This window comes from Pelmatolapia mariae, linkage group LG3_W (assembly GCF_036321145.2).
Source record: "Pelmatolapia mariae isolate MD_Pm_ZW linkage group LG3_W, Pm_UMD_F_2, whole genome shotgun sequence".
NCBI lineage: Eukaryota > Metazoa > Chordata > Actinopteri > Cichliformes > Cichlidae > Pelmatolapia > Pelmatolapia mariae.
Window position 1 is genome coordinate 43,072,943 of NC_086229.1, and position 18,094 is coordinate 43,091,036.

Consider the following 18,094-nt stretch of genomic DNA (forward strand, 5'->3'; position numbering starts at 1 on the left):
GGATGCAGCCGACGTTTTGGGACACAGCTACAGACTCGGAGGTCCGGTTCTGGCAGTCAGAGAGGCCACGCCCCCGTAACGATGGTGTTGATTATTTGTGATATCCCCTAAATGTCACATGACCTCTGAGCACTGATAAACATAAAAGTTCGGTCTGCTGTGGTTGCTTCCAGCTCCACATCTTTCCGTGACGCAGGACGGAAACAATGGCGGCGCGCTGTGACAGCTGGTAATTAGGCCGGCATTTGCATTTGTTTGCCTCAGCGTTAAATCGTGCTGGATGCAGGTATCGAGGAAACAGCAGCTCCTTTGTGAAGAAGCAGACAGGAGCACAAATGAGAGCTGCTTTCATTTCATCCAGTAAATCAGCCTCAGCTCATTACCATCAGCTGTGCCGCCGCCGCCTCCAGCCGTTTATCCTTCAAACGCGTCGATATCGCCCAACAGGAGCCGTTTAAGGAGGACCTGCTTCTAATCCTGCACCTCCTGACTCCACAGGGCCCCTCCGACAGGTGCTGGTCTGGACTGATCCCAGCCCTGTCCTGCTGTCTGGATCGTCGTCCTCGGAGCACATGACCTTTCACACTCGTTTACACTGATTTATACAAAGACCACATTCAGATCTGATCACACGCGATCTGGTTCAGCGGCGTCCCGTCTGACTGATTACACATGACTGCAGGGCTGACCGATACGCCGCGGCGCTGCGAGGGAGCAAACACGCTAACGTGAACATGCCAGTGCTCCCCGACACAGCGACGCACAGCTTAAAGTGTCCATCAGCAGATCGCAGGCTTGTTAGTGACGCTGACACTGTGTGACGTGGGTGTTAGATCAGATCCATCTCTTCAGCCCAGCCGTCGGAGCAGAGCTCTTCACCCTGACTGGAATAAACCAGGAAACTTGCACCACCCACATTAACCCCGACGTCTGAGAGCGCTCCCTCAGAAGCTCCTCCCTCACACCACAAGCCACGGACATACGCTCGGACCCCTGGCTGGAGAATCGGGAATCATTCTCACCTGTACTGATCCAGCTATGGTCAGACCAGGTTGTAATGAACGTGGTTCAGACTGATGTTGGTGACATCACAGCGCGCTGACCTGGCCTCAGATTCAGCTCGACCTTCATGACGGTCAGTGTAAGGAAGCTGATGTCATTTCTGATATTTGAACAGCAGCCAATTAGATTTTTTCACAGTTATATTTGGATTTGGTCAAAAGAAAGAGCGGTCACAGAATCCATCTTTACTTTACAGTCTGTGTGCCTCGAATCAGCTGAGCTCTGCTGCGCTCACGGAGACAGGAGATACGAATCAGCTGTTGACAGCTTCCTGTTTATGAGCCCATAAATCACCAGTCAGCCGGCCCGAGCGGCGGCTCACCTCTGTGGCCCGGTGACGCAGGATTAACCATCAGAACCACCAAAGAGTTTTTAGTGAGACTGGTGTCACTGGGGTCGCCTCCCTCCCAGCTGACGTGTTTATATTAAGCTGATCAGTGAGATGAAGCTCTGTGGTGTGACCACGTGCCTGTATGTGTGTGTGTGCCTGTATGCGTGTGCCTGTGAGTGTGTGTGTGTGTGCCTGTGTGTAGTGAAGTACCATCCCTTAGAGCAGGGTAACTGAGAGGCCCCCTGATCGTGTAAAGCAGACGATGGAGGCTGAATGGAGGTTGGTTGTTGGAGGCTCCGCCCCCTTGGGCCTGTGACTGTTTCCAGCTGAAGTGTGTTGCATTAATGCACGGCGTGTGGAGCGAGCTCACAGCTAATCCACGCTGTAATCGATCTGCAGGCCTCAGATTTGGGCGGCACGGTGACACGTCTGTTAAGCTCCGTGAAATCCTGATGTCACGGCGCCTGAAATCGGCTCTTTGTGTTCTCCTCTCATTTGATGCACGCTGGGAACACAAGGGGAAGCTCGCCAAGCAGCTCCTGGCTCCGGTACAGATCTGCTTCCTATGATTTTGGAGGTGCTGGAAAGAGCCATGAGTGGCTGTTACATCCTCCATGTCTTGAACACAGATACACAAAGAGAAGCGTTTGGTATCGAGCTTCCTGCAGTCTGTGAGCGACAGCTGGACTGATGTGAGCTTCATCTCTGCTCATCTTCATCATTACAAACAGACTGTAGATGATGATGACGACACGACTGAGGAAGGCTCTGGAGAAAGACTGTTTTTATAATGTTGTATATCTGTTGGTGGACCGCAGACACACCATGTGACGTGAATCATGAAAACTGTCACATGAGGTAAAAGACGCAGAGTTCCATGTGATGAAGCTGCATGCAGAGGACTGACAGTCACAGAGTTCTGATTAAATGAAAGGCTGCAAATGTGAGCAGACACTTAGAGCTCAGCACTGAGTCAGCCTGTCGCATGATTGGCTGGCAGCAAGAGAGCTTCAGAGGAACGTTAGCGTGGTTCTGAAGGGTGACCGTACTTACATTTTTACAGAGTGAAAATCTGCTGCGACGAACAGGTGAAGCCTCTGGATGCTCAAGTGACAGCAGCAAAGCAAACAGGAAGTCAGGAGGCGGGGGTGCACCCCCTCAGACGTCCTGCAACAGCAAAACGATAAAGTTTAAAAGAACCGAAACATTTGTGCTTCAAGCTTTGAGCAAACATGACGAGCTGCTTTCAACAGTCTCTGCGGTGTTTTGATTACAGACGCCTCATCAGGACAGACCTTTGGCTGTGTACCATGGACCAGCCCAACACATCAACCAATCACAGGAGAGGAAAGTGAACCACAGCTTGATGACCAATCAGTGCAGCTCGCTGTATGAAGACATCCTGACATTAAAATTATTGCCAGCTTGGAATAAAAACACTCACAAACACTTTCCTGAAACCTGCAGGTCAACACACAAAGTACCTGCAACACACCAACAACACGCCTGCAACACAACTGAAACACACGAGCAACATGTCGACAACACAGTTGTAATACACCTCCAACACATGTTGAACACACCAACAACACATGTGAAACACGACTGAAACAACCCAGGAACACGCCTGCAACACATGTTAATCAAACCAGCAACATGCCAACAACACCCCTGCAACACACCGTAACCACACCTGCAACACACCTCTAACATGACTGCAACACAAGTGAAACACACCTGCAACACACCTGTCACACGACTAAAACACACAAGAGACACGCCAGAAACACGCCTGTCACACGACTGAAACACACCAGAAACACGACTGCAACACGCCTGTCACACGACTGAAACACCCCAGAAACACGCCTGTCATACGACTGAAACACCCCAGAAACACGCCTGTCATACGACTGAAACACCCCAGAAACACGCCTGTCATACGACTGAAACACCCCAGAAACACGCCTGTCATACGACTGAAACACCCCAGAAACACGCCTGCAAGACGCCTGTCATATGACTGAAACACCCCAGAAACACGCCTGTCATACGACTGAAACACCCCAGAAACACGCCTGTCATACGACTGAAACACCCCAGAAACACGCCTGCAAGACGCCTGTCATATGACTGAAACACCCCAGAAACACGCCTGTCATACGACTGAAACACCCCAGAAACACGCCTGTCATACGACTGAAACACCCCAGAAACACGCCTGCAAGACGCCTGTCATATGACTGAAACACCCCAGAAACACGCCTGTCACACGACTGAAACACCCCAGAAACACGCCTGTCATACGACTGAAACACCCCAGAAACACGCCTGTCATACGACTGAAACACCCCAGAAACACGCCTGCAAGACGCCTGTCATATGACTGAAACACCCCAGAAACACGCCTGTCATACGACTGAAACACCCCAGAAACACGCCTGTCATACGACTGAAACACCCCAGAAACACGCCTGTCATACGACTGAAACACCCCAGAAACACGCCTGTCATACGACTGAAACACCCCAGAAACACGCCTGTCACACGACTGAAACACCCCAGAAACACGCCTGTCATACGACTGAAACACCCCAGAAACACGCCTGTCATACGACTGAAACACCCCAGAAACACGCCTGTCATACGACTGAAACACCCCAGAAACACGCCTGTCATACGACTGAAACACCCCAGAAACACGCCTGTCATACGACTGAAACACCCCAGAAACACGCCTGTCATACGACTGAAACACCCCAGAAACACGCCTGTCATACGACTGAAACACCCCAGAAACACGCCTGTCACACGACTGAAACACCCCAGAAACACACCTGTCACACGACTGAAACACCCCAGAAACACGCCTGTCATACGACTGAAACACCCCAGAAACACACCTGTCACACGACTGAAACACCCCAGAAACACGCCTGTCACACGACTGAAACACCCCAGAAACACGCCTGTCATACGACTGAAACACCCCAGAAACACGCCTGTCACACGACTGAAACACCCCAGAAACACGCCTGTCACACGACTGAAACACCCCAGAAACACACCTGTCACACGACTGAAACACCCCAGAAACACGCCTGTCATACGACTGAAACACCCCAGAAACACGCCTGTCACACGACTGAAACACCCCAGAAACACGCCTGTCATACGACTGAAACACACCAGAAACACGTCTGCAAGACGCCTGTCATGTGACTGCAACACACCAGAAACACACCAGAAACACGCCTGCAACATGCCTGCAACACATCAGGAACATATCACCTTTTAGTTGAATCAGTGGAGTACTCTTTAACACTAACAAGCACGCAAGCAAGCAATTTCTTTATATAGCACTTTCAAGTGCTGTACACTTGACAAGCCAGAAATGATACATTAAACAAGTTAAAAAAAGAAATAATATAAATAGAGGAAAAATATTTTTAAAAAATAAGATAATAATTCAAATAATATTTAAAACAACAGAATTGGCAGAAATGGCAAAAACAATAATAAAATAGTATAAAATGATAATTAGATTTAAAACAATAAAATCATCACATTAGAATTAAAACAATAAAATCAGGGTCAGACTGTGTCATAAGCCAAGGAGTAAAAATGGGTTTTAAGACGTGTTTTAAAAGTGGACAGTGAAGGGGCCTCTCTAATGTGCTGGGGCGGATTGTTCCACAGATTAGGAGCAGCAACAGAGAAGGCCCTGCCCCCTCTGAGCTTCCTCTTGGACCTGGGTACTAGGGGTGGGTTTTTATAATCGATTTATCGATTAAAATCGATTCTGGCTTGGATAACGTGAAATCGATTCATTAAAATCCTGAATCGATTTTTTTAATATAAATTTATTTTGCCCGAAATGCCAGAATCTCAGGTGAAACCTCACAAAATTTCAACAACCACCAAACAGCTAAGACAGTAAATGAGAGCAGGTACACGGATTCTGCACAAAGACGTAAACACACAGCGCGGACCCGCGGATCAGAATCAGTGAGATGTCGCCTTTCTCACCTGACGGCACGGACACGGTCGGGGCTGAAAGCCGACAGCTCGCTGATTCTGATCTGTCGGCGGGTCCGCGCCATTTTGCGCTGATTCTAAAGCTGTTAGTTTGATCTCTCTCCAAACAATATTGACCGAACCAGCAGCAAAAGAAGATCCAAACTACGCTTCACATAAACATCGTCATGAATTCACTCTGACTTTTACTGTTTTGCTTCCACCACGATAAAATCACACTTCATCCACAGCTCTCTCTCTCTCTCTCTCTCTCTCTGTACTTCAAGAACAGTTTCCCGTCTAAAAATCTGTTTTCTGCATTATTCGCTTGCTTGTTACGCACAAGTCTACTGTTGTTTACAGCGCTGTCGGCCGCTGTTTTTATTTTCGTTTTACATGCTTCCGAAAAGAAAACCTAATTTCTGCCGTTCAATACTGAACAAATTTAAACTTTTTAAAATGATGCAAAATGCAAAACGCTCAGCCGTGTCTCTAATAAAACCGCTGTAACGTCAGAGGTAACGTTCATATGTCGATTAATGGTTTTCTTTCGTTTTTGATGTACTGCAGAATATTTTTATAAAATCCCAGGCCAGGAAAACCACCTTCATGTTTTTCTGTGTTTAATCTTCAGCTACTTTGACACAAAGGCATCTGCTGTGACGCTCACACCTTTGATAAAGTCTTGCGAGTGTCAGCTTCCTTTTTATAGATACAAAAATATGTAAATGTACTGATCTGAATTATAATATTTCTGACTGTCAAAATTTCCCAGATTCAAATCGAATCGAATTGAATCGAACTGAATTGAATCGAATCGTGGATCGAATCGATTTGGGACCTTGTGAATCGGAAACGAATCGATTCTAGAAATCAGTGACGATACCCAGCCCTACTGGGTACCTCCAGGAGCAGCTTGTCAGCTGACCTGAGAGACCTGGGGGGTGAGTAAGGACGAAGAAGCTCAGAGATGTAAGGTGGGGCAAGACCGTTTAAGCATTTAAAAACAAACATGAGAATTTTAAAATGAACTCTAAGATATACAGGCAGCCAATGGAGTGAAGCCAGGATGGGAGTTATGTGCTCTCTTTTACGAGTTCTGGTTAAAAGTCGTGCAGCAGCATTTTGGACCAGCTGCAGACGAGAGAGAAGACACCGACTAACTCCAAAATACAGAGCATTACAGTAATCCAAACAAGATGAAATAAAAGCATGGATTACCGTTTCAAGATGCGGCTGAGATAAAATAGGTCTTATCTTTGCCAAGCGCCTTAAATGATAAAAGCTGGACTTGACAGTAGCCCTAATTTGACTGTCTAATTTAAAATCACTGTCCATCTTAAAACCCAGATTTGTAACAACAGATTTAAAATACTCTGCCAGGGGTCCCAAATCAATAGTGGAGGGTTCACAAGGTCCACTAGGACCAAACACAATCACCTCAGTTTTGCTTGAATTACATCTTAGAAAGTTTAGGGACATCCAAGATTTAATGTCTTCTAGATATGCTAGAAGTGGCTTAATAGAGAAGGCCTCTTTCTGCTTCAGAGGCAGATAAATCTGACAGTCGTCAGCATAGCAGTGGAAGGATATTCCATGCCTTCTGAGGATGGTTCCCAGGGGCTGTAAGTATAATGAAAAAAGCAGAGGCCCTAAAATTGAGCCCTGCGGGACCCCAGACTGAAAAGTGGCAGAGGAAGACTCATACCCTAAAAAGTTAACACTAAAAGTTCTGTCACAAAGATAAGACCTAAACCATTTCAAAGCAGTACCACGAATGCCTGCAAGATGGTGTAAGTGAGACAGTAAAATGTTGTGGTCTACAGTGTAAAAAGCAGCTGTTAGGTCAAGGAGGACAAGAACAACATGATTACCAGAGTCACAGGAAAGGAGGATATCATTAAAAACCTTTAAGAGTGCTGACTCTGTGCTATGAAAGTTTTTAAAACCTGATTGAAAGACCTCCAGGATACCATTCTCATTTAAAAAATCCATCAATTGGCAATGTACAATTTTCTCTAAGATTTTAGACATAAAGGACAACTTGGAGAGAGGCCTGTAGTTAGCCAACACAGTGTGGTCCAGGGCAGGTTTCTTAAGCAAGGGTTGTACTACTGTACTGCATGCTTGAAATTAGCAGGGACCACACCAGATATTAAACTGCTGTTTATAACACTAAGAACAGCCTGACCTATGCTAGGAAAAATCTCCTTAAAAAACTGTGGTGGGACAGGATCATTTGGGGAACCAGAGGGCCTCAGGTGGCCGACCACATCCTCTAAATAAGAAAGAGTCACAGGCTCAAATTGGTTAAAAACAGCAGAGCAAGGGATCGAGACAGAGGGGTCAGACTCAGGGGAAGAAATGAGAGCCCGCGTGGTTACAACCTTCTCAATGAAAAAACACATAAAATCATTTGACAGTTTATGAGAGGCCTCCAAACAGCCGCTTTGTGGAGCATTTAAGACTAAGTCAATAGATTTAAATAACACACGTGGATTGTGACTGTTGGAGGAAATGATCTTAGAGAAATATTTTCTTTTAGCCTCTTTGACTGTATCCTGATAGAGGCGCCAGCAGTCCTTTAGGATTTGAAGAGACACCTGCAGTTTGTCCCTCTTCCATCTGCGTTCAGCTCTACGACACTCCCTCTTCACAGCCCGAGTGGCGTCGTTAAACCAAGGGTCAGTTTTAGCCTTGGGCTTACTGGTTATTAATGGTGCCACAGAGTCCAGAATGGTTAGGCAAGAATAGTGAAACCAGGAGCTGAGGTTCTCTGTGTCCAAGGGAGTACGATCGGCGGGGACAGACAGCTGGCTAAAAGCAGAGGAGAACTGGGCAGCAGTGGAAGGGTTAATAATCCGACAGCGGCGAACAGGAGCGCTGGTTTGAACTGTAGTGCGTGAAAACACAGCATCAAATAATACAGCCATATGGTCAGAGAAAGCAGTGTCAGTCACTTCCACGTTAGACACAGGTAGACTGTGTGACAAGACCAGGTCCAGTGTGTGTCCGTGTTCATGTGTGGGACCAGGTACGGACTGGACCAGATTAAAAGAATCAATAAGGCTTAAAAATTCCTTCACCAGAGGTTTGTCAGGACAGCAGACATGGATATTAAAATCTCCCACAATAAGAACTTGATCGTAGTTGGGCATATGATTAATGGTGCTGCGTGTGGCGGGCTTTAAGGCTCAGCTCAGATTTAGACAGATGAAGATGAAGACAGAGGCCGAGAGCTAAAGCAGAGTTCAGCCTCACACTGTTTTTGTCCACATTTGGATTTTAAAGGATTTGATTCCAGGACATTCCCAGCTGGAGTTTGTGCTCTAAAGGAATGCAGTCAGGGTTTAAGGAGGAAGTTTGAAGGCAAACTCAGGACGCAGTAACACGATTAAAGGAAGCTCCTCATGTAAAACAAAGAGGCTCCCCTGGTGCCGCTCAGCGAGCATCTGCAGCTGATTGGATTTGTTCAGGATCGATTCTCTGGAGGATTCTGCTCTCGGCTGGTGGCACGAGTCCAGATCGAAGGAAATCTTATCAGCTGCCATTAGACCCGAGGCCCATCGCTCGGCTCATTTCATTCACAGAGAAATAGAACAGTGAGGCAGGAGGAGCTCCCTGTGGATGAACAGAGCTGGTTTCTCAGGAAGAGGAACTCAGTGGTGTGTAGCCTGAGCACAGCAAGCGACTCCCTGCTCACAAAGAAACATGTCCGTGCTCGTTAGCAGAAGTTCTGCACGAGCTAACTTCATCTAACGAGCTAATAGGAGCCATTAGTGGGCTCCAATTAGAGGAATCCCTCCTAACGAGGTCAGACACATGAATAGCACAGGGAGAGGAGTCGCGTATCAACACCTCTGCAGGCTTTCAGTCTCACTCGTAGCCTGCTGGTTACCACGGTTACCAACATGACCTCTGACACTGACGGTGATCAACAATTCCTCGCAGCTCGTTGTCCCATCTGTGCAGTCACGCAGTCTGAAACCTGTAGCTCCACCGGGCGTGGAGGAAGGTGAGGGAGGTGGGTCATGTGACACAGACAGAAACAGACTGAGCCAGTCAGACCTCAGCGCACATGCCCAGACTGGGGTCAGAGGCCATTAGGTGGAGGTTACTGATGGTCACTCGTGTAGAACACCTCAGACAGAGGCTGCTGCACCAAAAGCTTCACTGTGATTGCTCTGGTTCTAGCAGGTTGCCTTGGTCACCGGCAGTCAGCGAGGAAGGCGACTTCTCTGCATCTGTACGTCTCTCTGACCTGCGACCCATCGGTTACCATAGCAACCTCACAGTGGGTGTCGGTGCAGTACTGTACGCCTGTTATAGCACACGAGTAACCATCGCGAACTTCCGCCGACCACCCACCAGCTGGTTGGAGAACATCTGTGAGGCTGTGGCACCGCTTCAGGAGAAGTGTTGGCACAAAGGAGCCTGCTGAACGTTAGTCCCCGCCCCCACCACGGCCCGTGACCTCAGCGCTAACAGCGAGAAGAACAGCTCGACTGGCCTCCTCGTTCACACGCTTCACCTGCCTTTACACCACCTAGCTGTCCATCTATCCAGTCATCCACCTATCCGTCCATTCATCGACACATCCACCCACACTTCAAACAGACTGATCAATAATCAATACCTGCTGCCAAACAGGCTCTCTGATTGGCTGCGGTCAGTGTCCTCTGAGCTTTGTTTTCATGTTTGCTGCTTTGTTCCAGTTTCAGTCATTCAGCAGATTAATCCTCTCAGCAGCAAATCTGATCCTCATCATCCTCATCCTCATCCTCATCTCACACACGCACACACACAGACACACACACAGACACACACACGCCTGTCCGACTCTAATCCCACATGTGATCGTTTGCTGAGGTTAATCTTCGCGTCTGCCTCTGCCGTCCACTCTGATGGATTTACTTTCATCCCTGCGTTGATGTCTCATCACTTCCTCATGCTCCTCCTCTAAGTCCCGCCTCTCTCCTGATGACATCGGTACCGTTTTATTATGGTGCTCAGGTGAGTCTTTAACGCGGGGCACGTTTAGCTTCATCTCTGTGATTCGTCTCAGCAGTTACACCACAACATGTTTCAGGCACCACCACCCCTACACCAACTAAGACCTTCCAAAAACCTCCAAAAACCTTCAAACAGGGGGCGGGGTCAGTCATTAGAAAGGAGGATCCCACAGACCAGTTCCTGTTTTCCTCTGAACACCAACACTGACATTCTTTATCATGAACCTGAGACGTGATTTGTCTTATCAGCAGCATTCACGAGCTGGTCTGAGCTAGTTAGCCACAGGCTAACATAACATTAGCCACAGTAACCAAGGCGACCATGACAGACACTCCAGTGACAGCTATCCTCAGTCTCAGACCTGTAAACCTGTCAGCCAGGTGAACACAGGCGTTTTAAACAAGCTAACAAAGCCAGAGTGGCTAAAGCTAAAGCTAGCTTAGCCACGAGCCTCGGTATGAGCAACGGATCAAAGCAGTGAGGAGGAAGACAACAGAGAGCAGTGAGGAAGGCTGGATGTCCTGCTGAAGGTACCAACCTGCTGGTTGATAACACGCACGCGCGCACAAACACACACCCTGGGCATGAACATCAGAGCACACCTGAGCTCAGCTCAGTCCGTGCCGCCAACCTCACAGTTTTCTCACAAATGGCATCACATCAGTCTCAATCAAACGACACGCTGCACACCTGGCTGTCCCTCACCAACACACAGGTGTGGGCGTACCTGCAGCAGTCAGTGAGACTCTGAACATTAGGGCAGAGGACCAGGTGGAGCTGCATGTGCTGCAATCAAACATGCACTTCCTGTTTCTCATGACACAGAAAAGGGCACACAGGTACGCACTCCTAAGCTGCTGCAAGCTCATTTTCAGCACTGCGTTTCATTCAAAGGTCAAAGTTCAAGTCACAGGAAGGAACATGGAGCACAAACACACAGAGGTCAGAGCTGGAGAAAAGCGTCACCAGCAACAAACGACATCAACTTAATTGGAGCTTCCTCCTGAGGCCAGCAGGTCAAAGCTCGGATGCTGGCGGTGGCGCTCAGAGCAGGAACGACGGTGCCTGTAGCTGGGTCACAGGGTCAACTTCACAGAGGTCAAACAATTACCAACATGGCAGCTTAACGCCGTCCGTGGGGGGATGGAGAGAGCCCAGCCGGTCATGTGATTGGTCAGCGGGCTCTGATATTACTGCAGTTAGAAAGGAGGGGGTCGGGGGGCTGGACTGGAAATGCTTTTATTTTTAGATCAATCACTGATTGGACAGCAGGACCTATGCCCACGTGACCATTGACCTCAGTCCACTAAGACAACAGGTCCAAACAGGACAGGTAAAACAGACAGGTCAACTGGGGACGCCTCGCTTTCTAACAGAGACGCCAAACAACCACAGCGGATGCCGGAGACACAGACAGCCAGGTTTCCTACGATCCTCGGGTCAGTGAAGCTGACACGGTCACAGACAGAGGAGGGAGGAAGAGTATGAACAGGAAGGGATGAAGGGCGCTGATGAACACCTGGGCAGCATCAGCTGACAGAGGGTCACCTCTTCATGTCACTGTTGTGGCGTTTCAGGAAGCGTCTCACCTGTCAGCGACCGGCGCCGTGCGGTGCTGTGGGTGCTGCACAGCGCCCCCACCCTGCACCCCCACCCTGCGCCCCCGCCTGGATAATAACAGTGACTAACTGAACAGCTCGGCCTGCAGGAGCTTTTAAATCTGCGTTAAAGCCTCTGATCTGATCCGAGCATCGCCGCCATCTGTCGCTCGTTCCTGCGTCGCTGATCTGTCACCGAGAGCAGCGCAGCACCTGACTGTCAGCACGCCACCGCCATGTTTTACTCATTAAAGTCACATTTTAGGGAAAAATGATGCTCTGGTGTTTGATTTATGACAATATGGAGCTTTTTTTTTACTTTGTGGATGAACAACAGCTGATGCTTTTAAAGCTCTAACAGCTGATTTCTTTCCATTAAAGTGACATAAAAGCAGAAATGATCAACAGTGATGTCACAGGAGCGATCAATGATGTCACAGTATTTTTTTCTCTGAACATACTGAAGGAAATACTCCACAAACCATTTCTAATGTCTCACATTTAAACCAATTCATTGAGTTAATCAAATAATACTGATAGTAATCATAATCATTGAGTGCCTGGAGTGACTGGTGGGCGTGTCATTGTGATTTGGTGCTGCCTCTGAACTGAGCATGCTCAGATCCCATCATCTTAAATAACAGCCTAACAGCAGCACAGTGTGGTTTTCCTCGCCGCCCGCACAGACGGGCCGGTTGGATGTGACTCCGCAGAAAAGCACACAGGCTGCTCCGCCAGACGTTTCCGTCTCTGCCGGACTGACGGGAAAGATGCCTGAAAATGGATCCAAAAGCCGAGCCGGGCGCCGAGCTGACCTCACAGGGAACGACCGCTCACACTCACCTCGCCACGACACGCTCCCGCCCAGGTGAACACCACATGACCCGCCCACCACGACCAATATCCACCAATGTTTGATGTCCAAAAGGAAGTCGACTTACAGTGTAGCCACACACACACGAACAGACACACACACACACAGACACACACACACAGACACACACACACACACACACAGACACACGCACACACACACACACACACCCTCCTGCTGGCCAACATCTCTCAGACTAACAAGCTGATCCTGCGGCTCTCGACAGCAGCGATAACAAAGACAGATCGTCTGATGACAACACTGAATGTCATCGTGTGTCTATGTGTGTCTGTGTGTGTGTGTGTGTGTGTGTGTGTGTGTGTGTCTGTGTGTGCACGTGTGTTGACCACACACAGCGTGACTCACTGAGCTGTTTGCAGTAAATGACTTTGTGCTCATTTGGAGGAGATTCATTGTGTTTTTAAGCCTCGCCGCGTGGCGCTCACATATTCCACTCTTTCCATCAAAATGCAAACTGAGCGGCGGCGGCGGCTCGCTGCAGCCCGCCTCCCTCGCTCTCATTTTAAAGGCCAATTTATTGGATTCACAAAAAGCTCAAAATAATCACTCATTGTGAGGCTAAAAGGCTCATCACAGAGTCCAATCATCCAATAAAATAAATGTGGTTCATAATCGCCGTGGAAATGCAGGCGGCCTCGCAGAGAAATGAAATCTCATCACAGCGAGCGTCCTCGCAGACTCGCACTGACTGTCGTCTTTAATAAAACCGCCGCCGCCCGCTGCGCACCAGACAGTCGCCTTCGTTACTCCGCCCATGCTCACGATGCCTAGTTGGTGACCTCTGACACTGAGCGGTCACTAACAGGTGGAGCTTTTCTGGATTTAGACAAACTGAAGCACAAACCCATCTGACCCTCGAGGTCACCTGACCTGCACCTGTGACCACACGCGTTTCCTGCTCGTCGTTGTTCTGTGGCTGTATTTCAATCGACTCAAACACTCGAATTCAAACCTCAGAGCTTCAGAGAGACGCACACCAGGGACTTTCATTCATACACAAAACCAATAAAACAAGAAGAAGAGAGCACTGAGCGGGCAGCCATTCACCCAGGTAACACAAGTGTTTCAGCGTGTGTCAGCGCACACCTGCAGGTGAACAAGGAGGTCTGTCGACACCCACCACGAGGCAGGATCTGCTGTTAGAGCTGCAACCAGCCAGGAGACGCATCTCACTGTGTACCTCCCACTCACTCACACACACACGCACACACACACACGCGCGCGCGCACACACACGCACACACAGAGACACACTCCCAGTTGAATTGACTGCAGTTCCAGAGCAGATCTGAGCTCCACTAATTCATCCCTCCAATAACGTCCAGACTCAGGGCTGGCTCTTAAATACTCATCTGTTTGTGTGTCTGCAAACACACACACACACACACACAGGCAATGAAGGCTACACAAAGGAGGAACAATCGCCTGCCAAACTGTGCCTACACACACACATTTGTACATGTATCTCTCAGAGGATCTTTGTTGAATGAATTCATTTCTCCTCATTTCTCCACCCGTTACAGCAACACACCCACCCCCACCCTCTGAGGCCACACTGCTGCTACATGAGCCCAGCTGCACAGATGTGCACCACAAAACAAGCCTGCAGCCAATCACTGCGAGTACAAGAGCTGCTGTGATTGGCTGCAGAAATGAAAGAAAAGCAGCGAACAGCACAAACATTGTGACAGGCAGACAGGTCAGTCTGCAGACCACATCTAAAGGTTACAAATGATCTTCTTATGGCCTCTGACAGTGGACTCATCTCTGTGCTTGTCCTGCTAGACCTCAGTGCAGCGTTCCATATTGTCGACCATAATATCCTATTAGAGCGATTAGAGCACGCTGTAGGTATTACAGGTACTGCGCTGCAGTGGTTTGTATCATATCTATCTAATAGACTCCAATTTGTACATGTAAATGAAGAGTCCTCTTCACACACTGAGGCTAATTATGGTGTTCCACAGGGTTCAGTGCTAGGACCAATTCTGTTTACATTATACATGCTTCCCTTAGGCAGCATCATTAGAAGACATAGCATAAATTTTCACTGCTATGCTGATGATACGCAGCTCTATCTGTCCATGAAGCCAGGTAACACACACCAATTAGTTAAACTGCAGGAATGTCTTAAAGACATAAAGACCTGGATGGCCGCTAACTTTCTGCTTCTTAATTCAGATCAAACTGAGGTTATTGTACTCGGCCCTGAAAATCTTAGAAATATGGTATCTAACCAGATTCTTACTGAGCCTGGTTCTGCCGGAGGTTTCTTCCTGTTAGAAGCGAGTTTTTCCTTCCCACTGTCTCCAAAGTACTCGCTCATAGGGGGTCGTTTGATTACCTTGACATGACTGTTGGTGAGTCAAAGGTCAGAAATCCTCCTGTAGAAGTCTTACCATCGCCCCCTGCTAACCTTCAGACAGAACGCAGGTTTGAGGCCGTTTCTCTGGTACCAGCTGACCTGTGATGTCTCATGACTGCAGTTTAGGTCACATGTGATTAATAATGATGTTCTGAGGCCCCTGTGAGCCAAACAGAAACTCTCCATATTCAATGATTTCTGAGACTTTAGCTTAAAGCTGGTTTTTAAACACTGGTTCAGTCGTCGTGCTTCCTCTCAGAAACAGCAAGAGGACGCAGCCAGACCTCCCGTCTGATCCTCTATCTGCTCTCTTCCTGCCTCCCTCATCACTTCTGCCTCTGCTCCATCACGTTCAGCTCTGACACGAGCAGACGCTCGGCCACTCCACAGTCAGAGCCCCCTGCCGAGCATGCTGGGATACCACGGCTGCCGTGGCAACGGAAAGACAGGCTCTGCGGGGAGGAGGCTGAAGGAAGAAGCGACAAAGACGGATTAAAGTAAGACGAGGTCAGAGGAAGAGGAGGATGAGAGAAAACAGGCAGGAGAGAAGACGAGGCCAGAGGATGAGGGGATGAGACAGATGAGACGGCGACAGTCGGTCTAAATCAGATTACTGCTGAGATCTGACGACACAGAAGCTCTCTCTCAGGGGTTAATCTGCTCTCGGCGGGATTAGAGCGTCGCCTGCAGAGATCACCTCCATCTCTTTCTCTGAGACAGGCGTGAGCATCGAAGCTTCACAAAGACAAAGAAACCTGCAGTTCCTCTGACATCCAGCAGGGGCAGCAGTGAGTCAGTCCCCAGAGACTGCCATGTTAAAATAAACATATTTATAGAGAGGTGTTCGTGGGGGCGTGGCCTCATTGACTGTCAGGTGTACGGTGACACAGGTGGCTGTAGCTGCTAGCTGACGTGCGGAGCGTGTCTGACCAATAACACGGCTGCTGTGAGGTCACTGTGCTGACAGAGCTCCTGAGCTGGTAACTGATAACAGGCCAACTCACTAACACTGAGGCTTTACAGAGCGTGTCCATCTTTCATATACAGTGTATGGTCCAGACATCAGTTCAAACATGAACGTGATGAAGCTGTGGTGCTCAGTGTTGGATTACCATGGCAACGCTGATGTTTGGCCCTGATTTGCTAACACAGAAGTGTCACGTGTCATCAAAGTTTGGACAGAAACACAGCAGTTTCCCTGAAATAGTGCAGTCGTGATTATTTGGCACCTGCACCACTGCAGCTGTCCAAACAGATCCAAATGCAGCGAAGCGCTGTGATAACGGCCCGCTGCTATCAGTCTGTGCTAAGCTAGGCCAACAACTGTGTATCTGCAGGAAACTGGGGGCTGCTGAAACACCAGAGTCGCTGCAGCGTGTTGCTCCCTCTGGTTTCTCCAAGCGAAACACAAACATCATTTTCTTGGTGAAACGTTGGCGTTTGCAGACGTCAGACGGCTGCAGAGTAGATCCTGAGCCGAAGGCTGCAGGTTTCTCTGATCGTCAACATCGGCTCAGATTTCTCTCACAGTGAAAAGCAGAGTCCTGTCAGTGCGAGGAGGAGATAAAGAGTGCCGATGTGTTTTCCACGATCAATCACTGACTCACGAGGAAGATCACGGGTGGAGCAGCAGCAGACACCTGACACCGTGAACCAGCAGTCCATCGTTTCTGACGGTTTAAACACAAAACAGAGAGTTTTGGTTTTTCTCTCGGTCCCCGAAGCTTCTGAGACGAGGACGCAGAAAAGCCCCCCACCTGTGCGAGCTGCCTGCTGGCGCGATGCTGAGTTGGGTCGTGTTCAGACAAGTTAACCTGGGAATTTCTCCATCTCGGCTCGGGTACAGCTCACCATCTGGCAGATTAGCTGTTAAAACTCAGTGAAGTGAAGTTAAGCGGTGCTGGCAGCCTCGCCGCCGTCAGACTTTACATTCTGGAGGAGCGGGGACAAAAACGGGAACTTTTTCATTTGCTCCAAAAAGTAGATTTTTCATAAAAAGCTCAGTGGCTTTAATCGCTGCGAGAGCTGCAGCTGCACACGCTCAGTCTGCAACACGCTTTTTAAATCCTTTCCAAACAGGCAGCGAGGGACTGATCTGTAATTTTACTTGATAACAGCGTGCTGGTTGGTTCATTTTGTCCTCTGCTGGGTTTTTATTGCAGCCAACTCTTCTCTGCTGAAGGTAACCATAAATATGCAATATTTACTGATTAAACTGAGCTGAACAGCGCTCAGCCCCCCAAATACTGCTGCTCATTCATTTTCAGAGCACAGCCTGCATAACGACGAGCAGGCAAGCCGATTCCTTTTTCTACAATGAGAAAGGCCCCAGGACGCTTCCCTGAGGAACACCACGAGCACGCAACAGAAAATAACAAACACCAGACTCGACTCTTCTTTAACCGTCCAGTAACCATCCGAGATTTTCAAACACCTATTAAGGTTTAAAACCTCAGAGCTCAACGTAACAGGCCCAAGATTTATCCTGTAAATGCAACTTAAACCAGCAGGGGGCGACTGCTCTGTCAGAAAACACCAACACGGCTAACATCAAGTTTAATCCAGTAAGTTTGTGGAAGCTAAACTTGTGATATCCATGACGATAAAACCAGAGAATAACAATGACTAAGAATACTACACCAACGAACCATTCTCATCACCAAACCACACCAACGCTCACCTGTACAGGTGAGAAAAGCCACAAACATGACAGCAAAAGCAAAGACATTAAAGTTTTCATGTTTCACATACCTGTTGAGGAGCGGTGGTCAGACACAGACGGCACATGGAAAAAGACAAAGAAACAGAGGTTAG

General features: G+C 48.5%; 1 protein-coding gene across 3 annotated transcripts in view; it reads right to left on the bottom strand.

Moving 5' to 3' along the window:
- LOC134624465 (semaphorin-6D-like) overlaps nucleotides 1-18,094 on the bottom strand; it is a 93,883-nt gene that overhangs the window by 53,802 nt on the left and 21,987 nt on the right. The window contains exon 3 of one of the 3 annotated variants that reach the window (XM_063469431.1): nucleotides 2,447-2,560. The exons of 1 other annotated variant lie outside the window; for it this stretch is intronic. The gene's annotated coding sequence lies outside the window, so the exon portion shown is untranslated. Of the gene's footprint in view, nucleotides 1-2,446; nucleotides 2,561-10,046; nucleotides 10,140-18,094 lie in introns of those variants that run through there. One more of the 3 variants, XM_063469433.1, reaches the window with a different exon arrangement.